This window comes from Antechinus flavipes, chromosome 1 (assembly GCF_016432865.1).
Source record: "Antechinus flavipes isolate AdamAnt ecotype Samford, QLD, Australia chromosome 1, AdamAnt_v2, whole genome shotgun sequence".
NCBI lineage: Eukaryota > Metazoa > Chordata > Mammalia > Dasyuromorphia > Dasyuridae > Antechinus > Antechinus flavipes.
Window position 1 is genome coordinate 228,893,706 of NC_067398.1, and position 18,595 is coordinate 228,912,300.

General features: G+C 36.5%; 1 protein-coding gene across 1 annotated transcript in view; it reads right to left on the bottom strand.

Moving 5' to 3' along the window:
- The window catches only part of DENND4C (DENN domain containing 4C), a 139,093-nt gene extending 130,620 nt beyond the window's left edge, over positions 1–8,473 (bottom strand). The window contains exon 1 of the mRNA XM_051997438.1: positions 1,626–8,473. The gene's annotated coding sequence lies outside the window, so the exon portion shown is untranslated. The remainder of the gene's footprint in view (positions 1–1,625) is intronic.
- Between the last annotated feature and the right edge of the window lie 10,122 nt (positions 8,474–18,595).

The window sequence follows — 18,595 nt, forward strand, 5'->3', positions numbered from 1 at the left end:
AAGCCAATGACTGCAACATAAAACTGCTTTCCACATTTTTAACAGCACAGTTTTTATATTATCTAAAACAACTCTTAACTGCTTGAGCAAGTACTAAAACCAAGGTTCATTTGCTATATGAGCAAGTGAGCAAAGAGCACTTCCATGATACAATAAACTGTATGTACCGCTTTATCCTAATTACACATTTTACAAATTTTTAATCTTGGGCAAAAAGCTTTAGATTTTTTTTTAACCAATTAAGACTAAGGGGGGAAAAAATCAAGTAATAAATGAGTTGTAGAGGCTTCAAGTATGAGGGACAAGTAAGTTGTGTAATTCAAAAATTGATTTCAAGATTAATTCAAATTCTGATTTCAAAAAGTGTCACACATCATGTTTAAGACTTTAACTTCTATAAAAAGATCAGAGATAAACTTCTAGAGTTTCTCTTGGTTATAAAAACACCTCCGTAGGCCTAATTCTCCCTTCTCTACTCTCCTTAAATATTCCATCAACTTCTAAAGAGAAAGGAGTTAGTCCAACTGACAGCACAGATTAGGGAACAAAATTAAACAAATGAATTTGCAATCCGTCATCCTAGGTTAGCTCTGAAAGTTTTCTCTTTAGAACAAAAGTGAAACAATGAAAGAGTCATGCCAAATGACGCTAACTTTCATAAACTTTCCATCGTATTTGCAAAAAAATTACTGCTAATAGCAGCTGACATTTATAAAGTACCAATCCTATCAGTGATCTACAGCTGAAAATGATCCTACTGAGGAAACTCAGACCTGCGGTTGTGACTAGTACAAGACCACTCAAGTAGCTAATCTACTTCACTCAATGCTTACAGCAATGCTGTCAGTACAACACCCATTTTACAGGTTAATACAAATAACTAAGGATAAGCGTCCAGCGCCTTTTCTACAATACCAAGCTGCCCAATGAACTGAAGTATAAACGAAATGTTCTTTAAAAGTGACAGAAATAAGTTCCCCAGCTTTTCTGGTTAAGGGGAAGAATAGTCTTTAGGGGGGCGGGGCTCCTTGAGCGCAAAAGAGCTTCTTACCTGCCTAATCCTGCAAAAAAAATTTGTAGTTTTTAATAAATTGTAGATAACATGAATTTATTAAATCTTTTTATTCGCTTCTGAATACGCCTGGAATGGCATGGGACCAAGGTACCCCTTTTGCATTCTGAATTCCTGGAAAGGAGATCCAGGAAGGCCTGTCCTGTACTCACCTGCAACTCCTTTTCTTTCCCTCCCACTCCCCCACCAAAACCGGGACGCAGACAGAGATACTCCAACCCCACCCCGCCGCACCGAACGAGGGCGAGGCCGTCTTCCCGCAAATCAGTTTTCCAGCTCCCCCCACTCGCCTCATCCCTAGCCGCGGGGATTCGGGGAAGCCAAGGCCGGAGCGCGGAGGCCCTATAACCTACCACTGCAAGCACGGCTTCACACGCCCAACCCGCTACAGGGTCTCCCCGCGACACTCCCTCCTCCCCCCAGAAACGAAGCGGGGGGAGGACGAGCCTAGGACGCGGCTTCCGCCTGGGTGGTTTCCCTTTCACCTTGGGAGCGGAGACCGTGGCTGGACACGTCGGGCCTTAGGAAATCCCGCGCCGCCCACTACACTCACCCTCCGCCTCCGGAGGGTTTCAGCGTTGCACTGAGTCGGCCCCCGTCGGAGACATAAAAACTTTGCGGCCTGAGCACCGTCTGCTGGGCCCGGGACTGGCAGCCGCCGTCGCCGCCGCTGCCGCCACCGTGATTACTGCGCCTGCGCTGCAAGGTCTTCGACTCGCGGGGCGCAGCCCCAGGGACCTGAAGGTTCCAGCTGGTAGTGAGGCGCACTGCTGAGAGTCAGAAAGCCTGGGACTACGCTGGAGAGCCGTTTCATTCGCAACCGCCAGTCACGCGATGGGAAACAGTTCGATTTCTTTATTTCCCTTTTTTCCCCTTCTTTTTCTCCCTGCCTCCCACTTTTCCTACTGCGGGGGCGGAAAAGAAAGGGGGCGGGGAAAGGAGGGAAAAAGCAAGAGAAAGGAAAGGACTGTAGCCACGCCCCCTAGGCGGCCGCGTGGCTGCACAGAGCTCCTCCTTCGCCCCACCTTCCTCGCGTTTCCCTTCTACCTGAGCCAGGGAAAAGCATAGGGGGCCGATGTGGGGCGCGCGGGTCGTTCCTTATACGTTCTCCTCCCTAGAACTATCCCCACTAGCCTTCTCCTTCTCTTTGTTTCTCCCTTTCGTCTCTCTCTCACACGGTCCGGACACTTTCCAAACACTCTTTCCCCCTACCAGTGCGTCCTCCGCCACCACTCCCCCCAAAACTGCCCTATACGTTCTTCTCCCTCTCGACGCTGCTCTGCGCGCTCCTCTCCCTCCCTCTCGACGCTGCCCCGCACGCTCCTCCCCCCACACTCTCTTCCCGACGTTCTCCCCTCTTCTCGACGCTCCCCCTAGCGCTCGCACCCCCACTGCTACCTGTTCTATCCGGTATGGGATTAGTAAAGGGAGCTGCGAATGACGAATGTGCGCGATTCCCCTTATGCCCGGGACTGCCTAGTTGGTTCCCGTCTGATTTTAGCGCTTTTACAGTCTCTCAGCCCTGGAGGGCGTGCGTGGATGTAGAAGAGTCCTATTCCCCTTTCGGGAACCTAGAGACATTTTTCAAGGCTTCGCCCAAGGTCACGATGTGTGTCAAGGGCAGCCCTCGGGGCCCTCGGTGTCCTGAAGGGAAGGTGTTCCGAAAGGAATGTTTCCCTCAGATGCAGAAATGAAAATACTGTAAGCGAGGAGGCGTCATGCAAGAAGTCTTGAGTAAACCGACCCGGCTCTGTACTGACTCACCACCTGCGCCTGAGGCTGCTTCCTGTAAACACTGGCCCAGGTAGTACTGGGAAGCAGGGCGGCTCCGACTCCCTCCTCTACCTCCTAGCCGAGGCCACCGGGGCCAGTCCGTTCCCGTGCAGCCATCGATGTTGTCACAAAAAGCTCACCACCTCCCCCCATCGCCCAACTGGAACCTTGAGAATGAAATCTTAACACCTTTGAAGCATGTCCATATGATAGAACTGCTCTAAGTGTTTTCTAAAAACTTTTTTTTACTAATAGGAAAATACAGCATCTAGTTATGGTGATAAAGTTATGATTTGAGATGATTTGAGGCACTACTTTGCTATTCAGACAAAGACTTAAGTTTAAAAGAAAAAGTATCTTTTTTGTATTAGTGCCTGGCACACAGTAGGGGCATAATAAATTCGAATTAGGTTGAACTGATGAGGATTTCCAGGTCAGGTCTAAATTTAAATGTCTTTGTAAAGTTTCAGAACTGAATAAATACTCCACTGCATTTGTGGTTTTGTAAAGTAAATAGTGATTTGTACCCTTTCCTAAAGGAATAAAATAAATGCACATCCTGGAAAGCTATGGCAGGTTCCTAGGAATACATGATGAAACCAATTACTTCCAGAAAGATCATAGACTCCTAGGACTGAAAGAGACAATTTCTTTGGACATGTCGAACATGAGAATTTGTTTTTGCTTTTTTGCATTGTCAATAAAGGGCACAGCAAGGGCAAATGGGAAAGTGGATCATCATTTGAAAAAAATAAAATAGGTCTCTGGATCAAGGTCATCTACTTTCTCAGTGTGCTTCCAGACTACTTTGTAGTGTGGATTTTTAATCTCATACATATGGCTGATCTGGAAAGAAGGAGCAACTCATACTACCCTATATCATTTTCTTTGGGGCCCATAACACTTCCCAAATGCAACTGGAACCACTTTAAAATGTGATTCCTATTTAATTTTAATGTGTTGATGTGTTATTAATGAAAAAAATATATAAACTTGTGGTTTTCTAAGATAATATATGACCTACAGAGAATATTAAAGGCAGTTTATTGGCTGCTGTTACTTTTGGAGTTTGACCCCATTGTTTTGGGCATGAGGAATGCACATTGATAGACGTAAGACTCAAGGTTAGGAGAATTAAGTTGAATTGATTTAAACTTAGTAGTATTCAATATTTTTATAATGCTTTTAAATACTTGGGCTTCATAAGAGAAAAGATTTATTGGAAAGGACTCTATGTTGGGAAAGATTGAAGGCAAAAGGAAAAGGGGATGAGATGTTTAGATATTTGCATGAAAAACAGCAAACCTGAGCTTAGACTGGGAGATAGTAAAGGATGGAAGGACTTGACCTGCCCCATGGTCCATGGGATCTTTTTTTTTTTTTTTAATAGTTTTTTATTGACAGAACCCATGCCAGGGTAATTTTTTACATTATCCCTTGCACTCACTTTTGTTCCGATTTTTCCCCTCCCTCCCTCTACCCCCTCCCCCAGATGGCAAGTAGTCCTTTACATGTTAAATAGGTTACAGTATATCCTAGATACAATATATGTGTGCACATGGGATCATTAAGAGACAGAAAACAAATAACTCAATCTTTTGCATTTAGATGTAAAGCAGCAGTGGTAGCATGCGCCAAAGCTTCTTAACTGAATATAGGGGCTGCTGGGGTAAAAAATTTGGCAACAATAAAAAGTTTCTGAATGTTCTATGTCCTGCAGTTTTATAGTCTATCTAGCCCAAAGCCTTCTTTACAGAAGAGAAAACTAAGATCCAGAGATGTAAGATAACTTAGGAATGTTATTCCAGGATTTCTTGTTCTACTAGTCTAAAATTCACTTTAAAATATATAGATTTTTTTTTACTGTCTCTAAAAGTAAAGGCTTCTATAACCATTCTTCCATGAAAATTGAATTTTCTTTTTCCATCTTTGTCCCACAGAAATGACAAATATAGATAAACATCTCTATGCCCCTTACTTGACCCATCATATGTTTAAGGTAAAGGATTTGTAAGATTTTTAATTGTGCTGTATGTTTGTGAGTAACAAAACATTATTCCATAGAATAAGCACACCTGTATTTGGCCTTTCTTTTAATGTCTTTGAAGCACATCTAGTAAAAAGAAGAAGAAAAGTCTCCTTAAGGCAGTTTTTCCCAATTATGATGGGCAGTGCCCCATTCTCTCTCCCAGGGATAGGAGAAACAAGCAGTGACCCAGATTATTGGATATTTTTTTTAATACAATGCTCACAAAAATAAAACTTTTTTCCACTGAAAATGAATTTCAAATCAGTCACCAAAATCAAGACTAACACATACAACAACCTCACTCTAATGAAAATTAAAATTAACGTTATTAGCTAATAGACTTTAAAAAGGTCAGTCCATGTGTAATCTCAACAGGTTTCTTCTGCCACCTCCACTATCATTCAATCAGCCTAAATGCCTAAAGTAGTTTAAATTGAGTAAACACTGCTTATGGCATTTGAATTTGAAATGTATGAATTGAAAGCTAAATAATCTTCATGGAATTTAAAGGACCATAGTATCTTATAATTCTTGACATTTTTCTAAATAGTTTCTCCCAAATAGCAACTTAAAAAATTGAAGTAACTGTAAATTAATCATAGATCATTATTGGAAATTTTCATATGCTTACAAATATGCCCAGTTCTCTCCCATCCTTAGGAGGAAAAAACTCACCAACACCTTAATTTGATCCTGCCATTCCCCTTAAGCTACTATTCTGTATCTCTCTTTCTGTCTCTTTTTTTTCCCCCTGAAACAATTGGGGTTAAGTGACTTGCTCAGAGTCACACAGGTAGGAAGTATTAAGTGTCTGAGGTCAAATTTGAACTCAGGTCCTCCTGACCTCAGGGCTGGTGCTCTATCCATTGCACCAACTAGCTGCCCCCTGTATTTCTTTTCTATGGACAAATTCCTAGAATTGGCATCACCATTTTATCAATTCACATTAACTTTTCATTCCTTTGCAATCTAGTATCTAGTCTTGTTCAACTGAAACTGCTTTCTTCAAGATTGTCAATGTTCTATTAATTGCTAAATTCATGGCCTTTTCTTAGTCTTAAAAATTTTTTTAACCTTTTGATATCTGTAACATTTGATATTGTTGATCAATTCCTTTTCCTATATAACATCTTCTCCTTTCATATCATTATTTTTGGGGGGTTTCAGTGGCCTTTAAAAGATCATCATCCTTATTCCTTTCCTTTTAGAGGATTGAGGCTCTAGGGCTTTGTCCTGGCCCTTTCCTTTACCTCTGTGCTTTCTAATCTTGTTCAGTTATTGATCTCTAAACATATGAATTCTAGATCTATGTATGCAGTTTTATTTTTTCTCCTTAATTCTAGCTTCACATCTCCAGTTGCTTATTGGACAAAACTTCACTGATTTATCATTGGAAAGTCATTGAATCCAACCTATTATACAAATAAAGAAACCAAAATCCAAAGAAATTAGTTGACTTTGCCAGAGGCACATAGTTGAGTGTCTGAGGTAAGATTCAAAACCAAAGTCTTCCTGGCTCCAAATCTAGGGTTCTAGAAACTATACTCTTGCTTTTATGGTGTCTCCAACTAGATATTTGATAAATAAATTCAACATATTCAAAGCTGAACTCATTCTCTTTCCCCTGAAAATGTTCTTATTTTCCTAACATCTCTTTCTATTGAGGACTCCACATCCTTCCAATAATCTAAATTGATACCCTCAGAATCATGGTCAACTCTTCCTCCTTTCTTACAAGTCTTGTTAATTATACTATGATAGTATCTCTTATACATATATGCATCTCTTCACTTAAAGGACTACCACCTATATCACATTTTACCTGAGTTATTGAAGTAACCTCTAGTTGGTCTTGACTCCAGTTTCTTTTGCAATCCATCCTTGATACCACTACAAACTGATATTTCTAAAGTATTGGTCTGCACTAACACACCTCTCAGGCTGGCTAAGATTACAGGGAAAGATAATGAATGTTGAAGGGGATGTGGGGTAACTGGGACACTGATACATTGTTGGTGGAGTTGTGAATGAATCCAACCATTCTCTAGAGCAATTTGAAACTATGCTCAAAAAGTCATCAAATTGTGCATACCCTTTGATCCAGCAGTGTTTCTATTGGGCTTGTATGTAATGGGCCAGAACTCTCTAGTTGAAACAAAGATTCTTACAAGGTGTTAAGTCAGTGGAATTGATAAGACAATGTTAGCTAGTTTAGCATGGTGCTTAATAGTTCTCTAGTTCAGCATGATTGAATTAATCTTATAACAAATAATGGTTCCCCAATGATATAATAATTGGCTTTATACTCAGAATGATAAATGGATTTAATTGTAATATAGAGTATTTAAGAGGTCAGAGTCAGACTTAGAGACAGACTTGAAGACAAGACTCAGAGAAGAAAGAGGACTAGAGGCTAGGACTCAAGTACTTGGACTCAGAGAGACATTCCATCTTCATCAGCCTTGTGGTGGCTGGCCTGTCCTCCTGCTTTCCCCACTGAGACCAAGGCCTGTTTGAAGGGCCTCCAGAAAGCTGGCCCAGGCCCTAGGAAAGGAGACAGGCTGTGAAGGAAAATATAAAGACTTTTGGACTTTATCACCTGGCTATTCTCGTGGTGGTTACTCAGCTGAAACAAAGGCTGGTCCCGAGACTTCCAGAAAGCTAACCAGAACATTACAAGTTCCCACAAGATCATTGGAACTGGCTTCAATCATCTCGTTGTTGAAAAGAGCCACATCCATCAGAACTGATCATCGTATAATCTTGTTGTTGCCATGTACAATGATCTCCCAGTTTTGGTCATTTCAATTAGCATCAGTTCATGTAGGTTTCTCCAGGCCTCTCTGAAATCATCTTGCTGATCATTTCCTGTAGAACAATCATATACCATAGCTTGTATCCCAAAAAGATCTTAAAGGAGGGAAAGGACCCACATGTGCAAAAATGTTTGTGGCAGCCCTTTTTGTAGTGGCAAGAAACTGGAAACTGAATGGATGCCCACTTGGAGAATGACTGAATAAGTTTTATTATATGAATGTTATGGAATATTATTTTTCTATAAGAAATGACCAGCAGGATGATTTCAGAGAGGCCTGGAGAAACTTACATGAACTGATGCTGAATGAAATAAGCAGAAGAGAATTGTATAAATATCTTGTGCAGTAAGAGAATTATATAAATATCTATGCATATATTGGATTTAACATATATTTTTACCATATTTAACATATATTGGATTACTTGCCATCTAAGAGAAGGAGTAGAGGGGAGAGGGGGATTGGAACACAAGATTTTGCAAGGGTTAATATTGAAAAATTATCGATGCATGTTTTTTGTTGTTGTTGTTGTTGTTGTTTTGCTGAGGCACTTGGAATTAAGTGACTTGCCCAAGGTCACACAGCTAGGAATTGTCAAGTGTCTGAAACTAGATTTGAACTCAGGTCCTCCTGACTTCAGGACTGATGCTCTATCCACTGTACCACCTAGCTACCCCTCCATGCATGTTTTGAAAATAAAAAGCTTTAATTAAAAAAAAAAAAAAGTATTGTTCTGACTTTGTCACTCCCCTGATCAAGTAACTTCATTACACACACACACACACACACACACACACACACACACACACACACACACCACCTTTGCCTTCTAGATCAGGAACTCTTAATCTTTTTTGTGTCAAAAACCCTTTGGCAATCTGTTGAAATTTATCACCCTTTTTCCAAATGATATTTTCAAATGTATGAATATTAATAAGATAAGTTGCATCCAATTATAAAAGAAATCAAAATTTAGTAAAAATAAAAACAAAATTTCTTTTTCTATCTAAATTTGTGATCCTCATGAGGTCTATACACATATTCTTTGGGAGTCAATGGACCTCAAGTGAAAAATCTCTGCTCTAAATAAAAGTATAAACTCTCCTTTGGCTTTTAAAGTGCTTCACAATCTGATTCCAGTCTTACCTTACAGTCTTATTGTGCATTTTCTTTACACACTCTGCATTCCAGCAAACCTGATCTGCTTGCTGTACCCCATATCACATCACTTCTTATCTAAAGCCTTTGTACAATTAGTCCCCCATACCTAGAATTCATGCTCTCACTTTTACCTCATTTACCTCACAGAACTTGGGTTTTCTTCAAAATTCAGCTCAAGTGCCACTTTTTACAGGAAACCTGTGTTGATTCCTCCTCTCTAGATGATAATCTCCTATCCCTGAAATTATTTCACATATATTTTGTATTTAATTTAATAATAACATGTAATGAGCCGACCATATTTATTTTTGCCTCTATCCTCAACACCTAAGCATTGCATCTGGAAAATAGAAGGCACTTAGTAAATGCTGGTTGACTTAGTTAAAATTAAATTTATATAAATTTATATTTTTAAAGTGAAATATCCTTTAATCATGTATAAAGAAGAAAAAGTTTAAAGTAAAAAAATCTGCTAGAGCAACTGAACCTGTTGCAAGAAAAGATTTAGTTTAAGTAGTAAAAATGAAAAAACATAAAGTAAAAAAGCCAGAAAAGATAATCCACTATATTTATTATTCAGAAACATTATTATTGATTGGGGAGAAAAGGTCATTATGCTTGCTTCCTACAAATACTTTAGCTGTAGTGAGCAAGAAACCTAAATAATTAAAATGACATTTTGAAACAATCCACACAGGACACATTAAATAGAAAGTAAAATTTTTCCAGAGGAAATTAGACATTTTTTAATTTTAAAAAACTATTCAAAAACCATATCTGGCATAAAAAAAGACACTGCATGTATTTATAAGAATGCTTACAAAATTGAGAGGAGAATAAGAAAGGCAATGAACATTTCTATAGACCTTACTATGTGTCGGATACTGTGGTCAGGACTTTTTACCAATATTTCATTTTATGCTCACACAACCCTTCAAGGAAGATAGATACCTGAATTTAAAAAAAAAAATAAAACTTCATTAATAGGAACAATATTGGCACTAATTGGTGGCACGGTCTAATTTTGTGAATCAGACAAATCTACTTCAAATAGTTCTGCTGGCAGAAAAGTAAGAAGGAGCATTTCCCATATGTCTGAAAATCTTTACCCAGAAGATAGAACTGAATTCAGCTAGCACAAATTTGGGTCATGACTATACCAAGAGATGAAACTTGCAACTGGCCCTCCTTCTGAGTGACTTTGCAAGGAAACATAAGATTATCCACTTTGCCCATAAGAGTAAATGTTTCAGAAAATCATCCCAAAGCTAGACAGATGAAGCTCAAAGTTGAGGAATTCCATTAAGTGAGTATACTTATTTGGAAATGAGGCAACCTGGAAATGCTGAAAGAGCAGACAATAATGGCAACAGATACAGCTAACTCAACTCCACATCTGACCCAAGTTCCAGGCCAAGACAGCAAGGAAGCAAGTTCTTGCCTCAGGCAACTTCCCAAAATACAGAAGGGGAGATAGGACTAGGACTCAGCCTTAGAATTCAGAATGTACCTGCATCTGGACTGCAATTAAGTACCTACCCCCAGCCCCGTGGTGTCCTGTGCCAGGACTGCAAGAGGGCAAAGGTACCTCCCTCACCCAACAGAACAGGAGAATGGCAGAGTTCGGCCATGGCAGAAAGTCTCAATATACTTGGAGTGGGTGAAAACATGTATAGTTAGAAGAAAATTCCAAATGCGGTAAAAATAAAATAAAATAAAATAAAATATGGGTTAAAAGAAGCCCAGAAATAAATCCACTGCAGTAATTATAAGAACAATCCTAGAACAAAGAATAAATTGGTCATAAGGACTCCAAAAAGGGATGGAAACAATGAAGCAAAAGGGGAAAGAAGAGTTTTTTTAAAGTATATAAGAATAAGTGCATAAATCAACATTTACTGATAATAAATCATAATTTCATCACCCCCAAATTCAGTTACAAGACCTCCATATGGGCTTGTGACCCACAATTTAAGAAGATAGTGCATCAGAACAGAAAATGAAAAAAAGCTTATCCAAAGATTGGAGATCCTGAAAAGTAGAATGCAGCAAACAAAACTTAATAATTCAATAAAACAAGAAATAGTAAGAAATAGTCAAAAAACCAAAAAATTAGAAAAGTATAAAGTATCTGTTATTGAAAGGAAAGATAAAAGGAGACAATAAGCATTTTTAAAGCACCTACTAGGAGGTAGGGGGAGGAGGAGGAGGAGGTGCTTTACAAATAACCATGTGATCTTCACAGTAATCCTGGAAAGTAGAGGCTATTATAATCCCCATTTTACAACTGAGGAAAGTAAGTCAGACAAAGGTTAAGTGACTTTTCTGTGGATACATAGAAAATATTTGAAACCTGATTTGAATTGTCTTCCTAACTCCAGGCCCAGCACTCAACGGGGCTGCAAGTAATGTGAAAAACAATATGAGGAAAGAAAATTTAAGCATTATTACATTATTAGATTTCCTAAAAACTGTCCAAAAACCATAGATAATCATATTTCAAGAATCACAAAAAACACTGCCCATATCTGTTAGAACAAAAGAACAAAATGAAAATAAAAATAATATCAGCTACCTCTTAAAAGAAACCTCAAAATGAGCATACCCAGTAAAATATAAACCACACACAGCAACGAAAACATAGATCAAGTACAAAAAGATTCACAAAAAATTACATGGATTTCCCCCACCCCCCACCCAAAAAAAGCAAATTTTGGAATATAATAATGTAGAAGAAAAAAATTTGCAACCAAAAGAAATGAGGAAGAATTTTCTCTTAGTTTGGATATTTCAAGAGAAGCAACTCGCTTCTGAAGAAAGCAAAGGAAGATTGAATACAAACAAGATTAGTATCAAAATACATTAACACCAACGGGGAAATAGATAAGAAGAAGTAGGAATGCAATAAATAAAACAAATTTCAAGCAAAGAAGGTTAAGGAAGGATAAAAGGCAGATATGATGAGCTGGGTAAAGGATTAGAGTAGAATAGAAGGATCAGATTATTTCAATTGTAAGTGACAGTGTTGATCTCATTTCCTTTTTTTCCTCTCCTTTTTCTTTGCAAAGAAAGGAGTAGTCATAGAGAAATCTATATGATAGAAGATGGTAGAAAGAAACATGTCTCATTTAAATTGGAATGAACTCATAAAATAGAGGATGGTGGAGAACAGAAAGATCCTTGAAACATGGAAAATTCATAGTTAAAATGAGAAAATGGAGTAGGCATTATGGCTCAAGTAAATTAAAAAAAAAAAAAAGCAAAGATGATACTCTTAAAAGGGCAAATGTAAAAATTGACATGGTTAAACAATTAATGGGGATGAATCATTATGCTTAAAGGCACTAAAGACAGTGAAACAATATTAATACTAAGTATATATACCACATTATATAGCATGTAAATCTGTAAATAAAAATCTAATTGAACCACTAGGAGAAATAGAAAAGTTTTATTGGAAACGTTAATGTGACTCTTTTATATTTTTATAAATGCAACAAAAAATAGACTAAAAAGAAATTAAGTCTACAAACAGAATTTTAGAAAAGTTAGATGTAATAGACCTCAGACAATTGCTTGCTAGGCCTGGCAAAGTGCAAGGCACAAATTAGGTAGTCAGCAAACTAATGTTAGTTGATTGAAAAAGATTCATAGAAGTAAACATTTCTCAGGCTTATATGGCAATCTTTTAAAAAAATTGATTGTGTAATAAGTTATAAAGAAGATTAAAAAATGTCTAGTCCTCCATTTCATTGGTTGCATGATAGGTCATAAAGCATTCAAAAAACAACTGCAAAAATATTAAATATGTTATTTATTTACCACAGTGCAATAAACATAATTATCAAGGGTGAATTTGAAGAGCACATTCCGTCTTAAATGGAAGCTGATATAATTCTAACATAAATGAGTCGAAGAAATCATTGTAAATAATTTTTGTTAAAAAAAATAACAATGAAGCAAACTACCAAAATTTGGGGATGCAATTAAAACAAGAGAGAAAAAAAAGAACAAATCATAAATTAATTTCCTAATGAAAAAAGTCTAGGACCTAGATGAATTAATAAGTTAATTTAAAATTTAAGATCATCAACATCAAAAATTGGAGAGAATTATTCCAAAATTACATATGCTCTTTTTTAATATCCTACCAAATCTTTTTTAAATTATATATACATATGTGTATATTAATGTGTGTATATATGTATGTATATTATAGATATATATAGATATATATACACAAATAGTTGTGATTTGTAAACTAGGGAGCTAAAAACAACAAAAAAAGAGAAAATCATAAATCAATATCTCAAATGAATATTGACCAAAAAAAATTTTTTTTAAAAATTAGCAAAGGGCTTAAAGCAAGATATCATTCACTAGAGCCAGATGGGATTTATACCATGAATGCAGTATCTGTGCAATAGTAGGAAAATTATAAACAAGAAAGGCCATATCAATAATCAAAATTATAAAAATCACACTATTATATTAAGGAATACAGAAAAAAACTTTTAATATAATATGATTCATGTTTTTAAAAACTATAAAAATTTAGGAATAAATGGAACTTTCCTTAATATCATAAAAAAAAAATCCTTCTAAATTCATTATCTGTAATGAAAAAACACTGAAAATTTTTCCAGTATTATCAGGAATAAAATGCAATTGTCCATTATCAATGTTATAATTTTTATAATGCCATCAATCAGTAAATTAATAAGCATTTACTAAGTGGCTATTATATGCCAGGTATTGTGCTAAGTATGAAAATGGTAGTTATTGCAAAAGGGAAAAAAAAAATAGAAATACAGTTATCACTATGTTAATGATATATTCCTTAGACAACCTTAAAGGTCCAACCAAAAATTAATTTTAAAAATAATTTCAGTCAAAAAGTAAGATTTAAAATAAGCTCACAAAAATTTTCAGCTAAGAATAGCTATTGTATAGTACTATAGTTATAACAGTTGTATAGTTGTATATTACTAATAAAAAACACAAGGAAGAAAAAGAATTCCATCAAAATAACTTCAAAATATATAAAATATCTGTGAGTCCATTTAAGATAAACCCAAGAAGTATATGAATTCAACTGCAAAGCACTATTTCAGACAAATTGAAGAGGGCCTAATTACTGAGCTTTGGAGGCACAACCCCACCCATACCCCTGAGCTTCCAAGAATCCATTCAGGATTGACCATTCTCATGACTCAAATGATATTGAAGTCACCTTCTGGTGAGATAGAAGGCCTTCTACTATGCCTTTCTATAACTATTAGACACTCCTGAGGACTGTCATCGAATCTACTAGTGTCATTTAAGTCTGAACCTTTCCATCAATCCTAAAGCTGAACTTCTTTCTTTCTTTTTTTTAATTTAAATTTTTATTTTTTTTATTATACCTTTTTATTGACAGAATATATGCATGGATAATTTTTCAACATTGTCCCTTGCAATCACTTCTGTTCCAATTTTTCCCTTCCTTTTCTCCACCCCTTCCCCTAAATGGCAGGCAGTTTCATACATGTTAAACATGTTAAAGTATATCTTAAATACAATATGTGTGTACATATTTGTACAGTTCTCTTTTTGCACAAGAAAAAATGGACTCAGAAAGGTAAAAATAACCTGAGAAGAAAAAAAAAAAATGCAAGCAGTCCACTTTCATTTCCTCATTGAACTTTCTTTTTATGTGTTCAAATCCCCCAATTATAGTATAAGCTCTTAGACAGCAGAGACTATTTCACATTTCTGTTTGTGTTTCCAGTCCTTAGTTTTTGGTACAAAGTAAACAATGAATATTTTTTCATTCATTCATTTATGGTTGATCTATATAACAATATAATAAATATAATATTATCTAAATTATTTTACAAATCTAATGCTATACCAATCAATCAAAAGATTTTTCTTCATAAAATTAACCAAAATAATAAAAGTCATTTGGAGAAATTGTATAGAATCTCAAAGAAATTAATGGGGCCTATAAATATCTATCTAAAACTACACTGTAAAACAGCAATCATTAAACCTTTTAGTATTGGTTTAAAAAAAAAAAAAAAAAGAATGCTGGTCAATGAAACAGATTAGATAAACAAGACCAGACATAATTGAAATGAATAACCCCCAAAATGAATTATTGGGTGAGGGTTCCTATTCATCAAAAGCTGGGAAAACTGTAATCTGGCAAAAATTAAATATGGATTAATAGCTTATTTTATAATACTACTGAGACCCCTCTTTTGAATGCCTGTCTCAAGAACATTATTTCTTTAACAATCAGAGAGGATTTCAGCTAATTTAAATTTAAGATGAAAATAGAATGTGAGATAATTACAGTTGGTATTGACAAACAAGAGTTGATGTGCCCAACAGACTATAAAACTGTGTACACTCTTTGATCTGTCAGTGCCATTACTGGGTCTGTATCCCAAAGACATAAAGGAGGGAAAGGGATCCATATGGGCAAAAAATGTTTGTGGCTGCCCTTTTTGTAGTGGCTAGAAACTGGAAACTGAGTGGATGCCCATCAATTAGAAAATGGCTGAATAACTTATGGTATATGAATGTTATGGAATATTATTGTTCTTTAAGAAATAATAAGCAGGCTGATTCAAAAAAGCCTGGAAAGACTTACATGCACTGATTCTGAATGAAGTGAGCAAAACCAGGAGAACATTGTGCACAATAACAGCAAGATTGTGTCATGATCAATTTTGACAGACTTAGCTCATCTCAGTAATATAGTTATCCAAGACAATTCCAAAAGACTTGGGCTGGAAAATGCCATCTGCATCAAGAGAAAGAGCTATGGAGACTGAATGTGGATCAAAGCATAATATTTTCATGTTTTTTGTTGTTGTTTTTTCCCTCATGGTTTTCCCTTTTAGTTCTGATCTTTCACAATAAGACTAATGTAGAAATATGTTTAAAAGGGTTGCACATGTATAATCTATATCAGATTGCTTGCTTGCCTTAAAGAAGAGGGAGGCAAGGGAGAGAGGGAGAAAAAAATTTGGAACTCAAAATCTTACAAAAATAAACATTGAAAACTATCTTTAAATTCAAGCCATTCTCCAAATGATAAATGGTCAAAGGATATGAACAATTTTCAGATGAAGAAATTTAAACTACTTCTAGCCATATGAAAAGGTGCTCTAAATCACTATTGATCAGAGAAATGCAAATTAAGACAACTCTGAGATACCACTACACACCTGTCAGATTGGCTAAGATGACAAGACAATAAAATGACGAATGTTGGAGGGGATGTGGGAAAACTGGGACACTAATACACTGTTGGTGGAACTGTAATGGATCCAACCATTCTGGAGAGCAATTTGGAACTATGCTCTAAGAACTATAAAACTGTGCATACCCTTTGATTCAGTAAAGACATCTTAAGGACCCACATGTTTGAAAATGTTTGTGGCAGCCCTTTTTTGTAGTGGCAAGAAACTGGAAACTGAATGGATGCCCATCACTTGAGAATGACTGAATTAAGTTATGGTATGTGAATGTTATGGAATATTATTGTTCTAAAAGAAATAATCAAGAAGATGATTTCAGAAAGGCCTGGAGAGACTTACATGAATTGATGCTAAGTGAAGTGAGCAGAACCAGGAGATCATTGTACACAACAACAAGATTATATGATGATCAATTCTGATAGACATGGTTCCTTTCAACAGTGAGGTGATTCAGGCCAGTTCCAATGATCTTGTGATGAAGAGAGTCATTTGCATCCTGAGAGAGAACTGTAAGAATTGAGTGTGGATCACAACATAGAATTTTTACTCTTTTTTCTTTGTTTGTTTGCTTACATTTTATTTTCTTTCTCATTTTTTTCCTTTTTGATCTGATTTTTCTTATGCAGCAAAATAGTTGTGTAAATATGTATACATATGTTGGATTTAACATATTTTAAACATAGTTAATATATAGTGCACTACTTGCCATCTAGGTGAGAGGGTGGTGGGAAGGGGAGGGAAATTTGGAATACTAGGTTTTGCAGTGATCAATGTTGAAAAATTATCCATGCAAATTTTTTTTTTAAGGTCTGTTTACATTTTGCTTGTTTTTCTTTTTTTTTTTTTTTAATTTAATAATTACTTTATATTGTATTGACAGAATCCATGTCAGGGTAATTTTTTTACAACATTATCCCTTGCACTCGTTTCTGTTCTGATTTTTCCCCTCCCTCCCTCCACCCCTTTCCCTAGATGGCAAGCAGTCCTATATATGTTGGATATGTTGCAGTATATCCTAAATACAATATATGTTTGCAGAACCAAACAGTTCTCTTGTTGCACAGGGAGAATTGGATTCAGAAGGTATAAATAACCCGGGAAGAAAAACAAAAATGCAGATAGTTCACATTCGTTTCCCAGTGTTCTTTCTTTGGGTGTAGCTGCTTAAGTCCGTCATTTACCAATTGAAACTCAGGTCTCTTTGTCAAAGAAATCCACTTCCATCAAAATATGTCCTCATACAATATTGTTGTCGAAGTGTATAATGATCTCCTGGTTCTGCTCATTTCACTTAGCATCAGTTCATGTAAGTCTCCATGCAAATGTTTTGAAAATAAAAAGCTTCAATTAAAAAAAAAGAATGATCTTTATACGTAAATAGAAAGGGGGAGGATTCTGGGAAGATGACAGAGTAAGCTAAAAATTTCAAGCTCTCCCTATTTCTACCACAAATAAGACAAATTTGCACCTCAGGGCAAACATAAACTGGTGGAAAATCAAGAATACTTGGTGCAGAATAGAGATCCTCCTGATACAACCCAAGAAGATCAGAAGAAAGACTCGAGGCCGAGGATTAATCTCTCTGAAGTACAAATATCTCGTGGTGGCTCCATAGAAACTTCAGTGGGGAGCCCTGGAGCCTCAGCAAGAAGTGCAGAAACTTTCACCTTCACAATTATTTGTTGAGTTGGGGTCCGAGTACGGAAAGAAGTGAACTTCGGCTGATTGGGAAGCCCAGGCCTATCTCTGCTGCTGAGAAACAGCCCTGGGCTAGAAGGAATCAGCACCTGGTGAGTTCAGAAGCAGTGGGTCAGGGACACTACTGGCTTGGCCATTTGCAAAAGGTGAAGCTCTTGTTTGGATCCTCAGAGTGGGGAGCTGAAGGGAAGGCACCATCCCCCCAATCCACGATTAGAGGTGCTTATACTAATACCTCTAATTGAAAAAAATGAACCAGCAAAGAAGAACCCCACCATTGAAACATATTATGAGAATAGGAACAACGGGATTCATCTTCAGAGGACACTTCAATTTAAAAAAAAAAAAAAAAAAAGCTTCTACCCCAAAGAGTAATGTGAAATGGCTCCCTGCCCAGAGAGAATTTACATAGAATTCAAAAATCAAATGAGAGACACTGAGGAAAAACTAAAGAAAAAAAAATTAAAACCATCCAAGAAAAGCAAGATTATGAAAAAAAAATTAATTAGGAAAGGAGATACAAATTTTCAAAGATGAAAATAATTCTTTGGAAATTAGAATCAGGTGAGGGGAAGCCAGTGAAGCTATGAGAGACCAAGAAATGACAAAACAGATCATTTTAAAAGTGAGAAAATAGAACAGAATGTGAAAGATCTCATAAGAAAAATGACAGATTTGGAGAACAGATCAAGGAGAGAAAACACAAGACTAATTGGACTTCCAGAAAGTTGTGACCAAAAAGAGAACCTTGACACAATAATGCAGGAAATAATCCTTGAAAATTGTCCTGGAG